This window comes from Erythranthe guttata, chromosome 14 (genome assembly GCF_056151865.1).
Source record: "Erythranthe guttata isolate IM_541 chromosome 14, IM_541, whole genome shotgun sequence".
NCBI classification, from domain to species: Eukaryota; Viridiplantae; Streptophyta; class Magnoliopsida; order Lamiales; family Phrymaceae; genus Erythranthe; species Erythranthe guttata.
In genome coordinates this window covers 10,925,923-10,932,828 of record NC_142546.1, presented here as the reverse complement: position 1 = coordinate 10,932,828, position 6,906 = coordinate 10,925,923, and positions in this window count along the sequence as shown.

Genomic DNA, 6,906 nt, shown 5'->3' with positions numbered 1-6,906 from the left:
ATCTTCTTTATGGCCTGGTAGAAGAAACCTGTTCTGTTGCCACACCTGCCGTGCAGACAGGGCTGCAGCACGGGCTGCACCCTTCAAAGCCTTTATGCTGGGATTTTTCTTATTAAAGCTCCATGGGACTCATATGAGGTTGAGGGCCTTATATAGGCACGAAATCCACCACCCTAAACCTAACTTGAGCCCTAAGAAATCGATTAACTAGGTAATAGAATCCTAGTCGATTTCTACTTCTATTCTAGATAAGTACAAAAGATACCTTACTAGAATATAATACATGGAAATAAATCTAAGTCCTAATAAAAATATTACAAGAATAGGACTCTAATTAATTCCAAAATAAACATGGAAAACAAATCTTTGCCAATCTTTAATTTGCACGTATGGCGGATTTCTTCAATCTTCACAAACGGAAATTTGGTGCCAACAATCTCCCCATTTGGCATAGATTGGTTAGAATCCATGTTTAACAAGAACTCCCCATGCAGATGAGATTTACTCCCCCTGCAACAAAGATATTACTTTTCTTCACCCGTCTTGGTCTTCTATCAGAGTGTCCCATCACGGGGCACGTTACAACGCAGCGGAATTGAGTGAATGCCGTGAAAGACTTCCGTCTCAACCTTCCTTGTGAACACACGTCATCCAATAAGCAAAGCAAACAAATCAAAACCCAAAATCGGACACTAAGTATATCTAGTGATCCGCTCTGATGCCAATTGTTGAATTTGAATGCCTATCAAAGTCCACTCATCTGTTGAGACAGACTACATGTTACGACATTAGGTGACGTAACAGAATTGTTGTGTTGTCACAGTAATAAATCTACGAAAAGCAGAATAAAGAACACAACAATTTAATGTGGTTCGGATACAAATGTACCCTACATCCACGAGGACTTGCAAAACTAGTTCAGATTTAAGTGTACATTAATAGGACTTAATAAAACACTAAAGACTCCCTCTTTATGTGATACGCCGTTCTTGCACACGACTCGAACTTGTTGATAATCAAAGCAATTCCTCCTCCGCACTCTTGGACTTCCTCCAATGTTGAACTTCCTTCAAACGGCGGATCGACCTCTCCCGAGATCTTTTAAGCACTTCTCCCGAAACGCCGATCTTCTTTATGGCCTGGTAGAAGAAACCTGTTCTGTTGCCACACCTGCCGTGCAGACCGGGCTGCAGCACGGGCTGCACCCTTCAAAGCCTTTATGCTGGGATTTTTCTTAGTAAAGCTCCATGGGACTCATATGAGGTTGAGGGCCTTATATAGGCACGAAATCCACCACCCTAAACCTAACTTGAGCCCTAAGAAATCGATTAACTAGGTAATAGAATCCTAGTCGATTTCTACTTCTATTCTAGATAAGTACAAAAGATACCTTACTAGAATATAATACATGGAAATAAATCTAAGTCCTAATAAAAATATTACAAGAATAGGACTCTAATTAATTCCAAAATAAACATGGAAAACAAATCTTTGCCAATCTTTAATTTGCACGTATGGCGGATTTCTTCAATCTTCACAAACGGAAATTTGGTGCCAACAATCTCCCCCTTTGGCATAGATTGGTTAGAATCCATGTTTAACAAGAACTCCCCATGCAGATGAGATTTACTCCCCCTGCAATAAAGATATTACTTTTCTTCACCCGTCTTGGTCTTCTATCAGAGTGTCCCATCACGGGGCACGTTACAACGCAGCGGAATTGAGTGAATGCCGTGAAAGACTTCCGTCTCAACCTTCCTTGTGAACACACGTCATCCAATAAGCAAAGCAAACAAATCAAAACCCAAAATCGGACACTAAGTATATCTAGTGATCCGCTCTGATGCCAATTGTTGAATTTGAATGCCTATCAAAGTCCACTCATCTGTTGAGACAGACTACATGTTACGACATTAGGTGACGTAACAGAATTGTTGTGTTGTCACAGTAATAAATCTACGAAAAGCAGAATAAAGAACACAACAATTTAATGTGGTTCGGATACAAATGTACCCTACATCCACGAGGACTTGCAAAACTAGTTCAGATTTAAGTGTACATTAATAGGACTTAATAAAACACTAAAGACTCTCTCTTTATGTGATACGCCGTTCTTGCACACGACTCGAACTTGTTGATAATCAAAGCAATTCCTCCTCCGCACTCTTGGACTTCCTCCAATGTTGAACTTCCTTCAAACGGCGGATCGACCTCTCCCGAGATCTTTTAAGCACTTCTCCCGAAACGCCGATCTTCTTTATGGCCTGGTAGAAGAAACCTGTTCTGTTGCCACACCTGCCGTGCAGACAGGGCTGCAGCACGGGCTGCACCCTTCAAAGCCTTTATGCTGGGATTTTTCTTATTAAAGCTCCATGGGACTCATATGAGGTTGAGGGCCTTATATAGGCACGAAATCCACCACCCTAAACCTAACTTGAGCCCTAAGAAATCGATTAACTAGGTAATAGAATCCTAGTCGATTTCTACTTCTATTCTAGATAAGTACAAAAGATACCTTACTAGAATATAATACATGGAAATAAATCTAAGTCCTAATAAAAATATTACAAGAATAGGACTCTAATTAATTCCAAAATAAACATGGAAAACAAATCTTTGCCAATCTTTAATTTGCACGTATGGCGGATTTCTTCAATCTTCACAAACGGAAATTTGGTGCCAACAATCTCCCCATTTGGCATAGATTGGTTAGAATCCATGTTTAACAAGAACTCCCCATGCAGATGAGATTTACTCCCCCTGCAACAAAGATATTACTTTTCTTCACCCGTCTTGGTCTTCTATCAGAGTGTCCCATCACGGGGCACGTTACAACGCAGCGGAATTGAGTGAATGCCGTGAAAGACTTCCGTCTCAACCTTCCTTGTGAACACACGTCATCCAATAAGCAAAGCAAACAAATCAAAACCCAAAATCGGACACTAAGTATATCTAGTGATCCGCTCTGATGCCAATTGTTGAATTTGAATGCCTATCAAAGTCCACTCATCTGTTGAGACAGACTACATGTTACGACATTAGGTGACGTAACAGAATTGTTGTGTTGTCACAGTAATAAATCTACGAAAAGCAGAATAAAGAACACAACAATTTAATGTGGTTCGGATACAAATGTACCCTACATCCACGAGGACTTGCAAAACTAGTTCAGATTTAAGTGTACATTAATAGGACTTAATAAAACACTAAAGACTCCCTCTTTATGTGATACGCCGTTCTTGCACACGACTCGAACTTGTTGATAATCAAAGCAATTCCTCCTCCGCACTCTTGGACTTCCTCCAATGTTGAACTTCCTTCAAACGGCGGATCGACCTCTCCCGAGATCTTTTAAGCACTTCTCCCGAAACGCCGATCTTCTTTATGGCCTGGTAGAAGAAACCTGTTCTGTTGCCACACCTGCCGTGCAGACAGGGCTGCAGCACGGGCTGCACCCTTCAAAGCCTTTATGCTGGGATTTTTCTTATTAAAGCTCCATGGGACTCATATGAGGTTGAGGGCCTTATATAGGCACGAAATCCACCACCCTAAACCTAACTTGAGCCCTAAGAAATCGATTAACTAGGTAATAGAATCCTAGTCGATTTCTACTTCTATTCTAGATAAGTACAAAAGATACCTTACTAGAATATAATACATGGAAATAAATCTAAGTCCTAATAAAAATATTACAAGAATAGGACTCTAATTAATTCCAAAATAAACATGGAAAACAAATCTTTGCCAATCTTTAATTTGCACGTATGGCGGATTTCTTCAATCTTCACAAACGGAAATTTGGTGCCAACAAATACGAATCAAGAATGTGTTTATGTGATTTAAATCGTTAGTTTCACATAAAAAAATTGTTTTCCGCTGCGTACACGTGTCCGATTCCCAACAGTGGTATCAGAGCTAGTTGCGCAATTCATTGCGTTTTTATGCTATGCTTATTTTGATGCATGTTCGATTTATTAAAGTTGTTATTGTTGTATTATTAAGTTAGGTGTTTTCGAAAGTTTAAAATATTTTTGAAATATTGTTTAGAATTTTTCAAGATTTAAAACTGTTTAAAATTGGAAAATCGGATCTGAAATTTAATTTAAAATGTCGGTTTTTTATTATTCGGATCGAACCGGTCGAATCAGCCGGTTCGATGGCTCTAATCGATCCAACTGAACGAATCCACGTGGATTCGGATCGCTCAGACCAGTTCTCGGCTGACTGATCCGGCCCACTGATTTTGGTCAGCTGGACTGGTCAGAACCGATTCACTAAAAAAAAAATATCAGATTTCTAAAATTAAACTTAAAACAAATTGATTTTAATTTTTGGAAATTATTTTCAATTAAACCCTATTAGATAATCGATTCAACAATCATCTATTTTAGTAAATAGGTGTTAGATTAATTAATTAATTTAAATTGTTAACTTGATCTTAATTAATAAAACACTCGTATAATATTGATTATACTTCAACTTAATTCCTAGTGCCTCAACATTATTTGATTGATTTATGCTAGTTGAGGTCCTATAATTATTTTGAAAAACTTGATAATTAATTAATGTAATTAATTATATAGTTAGGCCGCATGTTCCTCTTAGGACAATATGAGCTTCCATATACCTTTAGAGAACATAGATGTAGGAATCACATTGACCAATCCAAACCTTATCATGAGATAAATTTTTTTTATAAAAGTCCCTCATTCTTAATCTAGTTAAGAATTATTTCAAGCTATAAAGAAAAACCAATTTGTTGAATTGTTTTTTCCTTCTGCCAACGGTTGAATTATGTGTAGCCCTTTACTAAAGTGCAGTAAGCGTGTTAGGGGGGAGTGCTAAGGTAAATTAAGATGTAATTCAATTGACATAACGATGAAGGTAGCAATAGAAAAGGTTATGCTAGATTAACGTAATCGGCTAGATTAACTAGGGACTGCATTAGTTTCGTATAATTGAGTTCTATGAGCATCTTTGATTGGTAGGTTAGACTTGACACACGAAGATTTTGAATTCGCGAGATTAGCTTAGGTCATTATCAAGTATGAAGAAAATTACTTTAGGGTCATATAAAGAATATGATTGATTGTGATCTATTATGAAAAATCGGTTTTCTCGTTTGTCTACTAGAGAGAAGTGGAACACGATAAAATTAGTGGGAGAACAATTAAATAACATAAGTCCAAACATTTAATTGTAAAATCATTTAATACGAATATCTAATAATCCTCTTCTCTAAACCTCTCAGATAATCATGTCTAAAAATCCCATACTGTCAATCCTCGACAATAAACTCAATGGACCTAATTACCTAGATTGGTTGCGTGGTCTTAAACTTGTGCTAACCGTTGAAGGGCGTCACTATGTCCTTAATGAGAGACTTCCTGCCACTATACCCGACACTACGAGCGATGCTGGAAAGGAAACTTATGAAGCATGGATGAAAGACGACACTCATGCTACGTGCCACATGATAGTCGCCATGGAGCCCGCACTTGCGAGGAAATATGAGTCTCATAAACATGATTTTGATATCAAGGCTCATCTCGATAGCATGTATAGTGAGAATATTAGGGCGTCGAGGTACGTTGCTACAAAGGAGTTGACCACTGCGAGACTGCGCGAAGGGGCTTCGGTCCACGAGCACTGTCTCAAAATGATCACTCTCCTTGAAAAGCTAGTGAACCTTGACGTCACCCTCCCTGCCGAGCTCTCGTTGGATTTCATCCTGTTGTCTCTTCCTAGTTCCTATGAAGCGTTCATAGTGAACTTCAACATGAACAAACTTTATCCTCCCTTGGATGAGTTAGTGAACATGTTAGTCAGTTTCGAGTCTGCCATTAAGAAAGAGAAGTCTGTTCTCGTTGTTGCTACTTCTGGACACAAGAGTTCTTCCCAAAACAAGAGAAAGGAAAGAGTTCCCTTCCCAAACAGCAAGTTCGAAGTGGGTGAAGGTAGTGGGGGCCCTAAGGCGAAAGTCAGCAAGTAAGTTGATGACACTTGCCATCACTGTGGAAAGAAAGGGCATTGGCGCCGCAACTGCAAAGGCTTACCTAAAGTAGAAACGTTCTGAAAAGGGTACGTATTTCATTGACGTAAATTTGTATGTCAATTCTTCTTCTTGGGTATTGGATACGGGCTGTGGCTCACACTTATGTAATGATTTGCAGCTAATGACAAAAAGTAGAAAGCTTAGAGCGGGTGAGACCTACCTAAGGATGGGGAATGGAGCAAGAGTTGCTGCTGAACCCATTGGCACAATTTACTTAAATGTTTTGGATTCTAGTATTCCTATTGTTTTGAACGATTGTTTATTTGTTCCGTCTCTCATTAGAAATCTTATTTCTATTCATGTTTTAGAAATTGAAGGTTTTACTTCTGTTTTTAGAAATTCGATTTGCATTATACAAGAGGATGCAAGGGATGACTATTTAACAACTAATATGAACTAAATCCAAATGAAATACCTATTAATGTTATATCAGCAAAATGTAAGGAGATAAATCAAACTCCCGCACAACTTTGGCACACTAGATTAGTGTTAGAGTAGGTGACCAACAAGCCAACATGTGGCTGTGGTCTTTCGTATTTACTATTGTAATAAACAAACCTTTATTCGTATTAATGATAAAACACCTTGGCATTCTATATCTTTGTCCCTTTGTCACAAGCATAGATATAGTCCTTACAGTTATTACAAGTACTAGTAATTGATCGTTAGGATCGTGAGATATTTACTCAAGTATTATAACTGTTAAACGTGTTCCTAGTCGAAGGGTTACGCCACTAATGAGGATATCGGCCTTTCCCATTAAGACTAGCACTTAGTGTATGTGTACTGCATCTCATCAGTAAACGGTATTGTGATATCGGCATGCATAAGTGGGTGCTCTTAAGTTGACG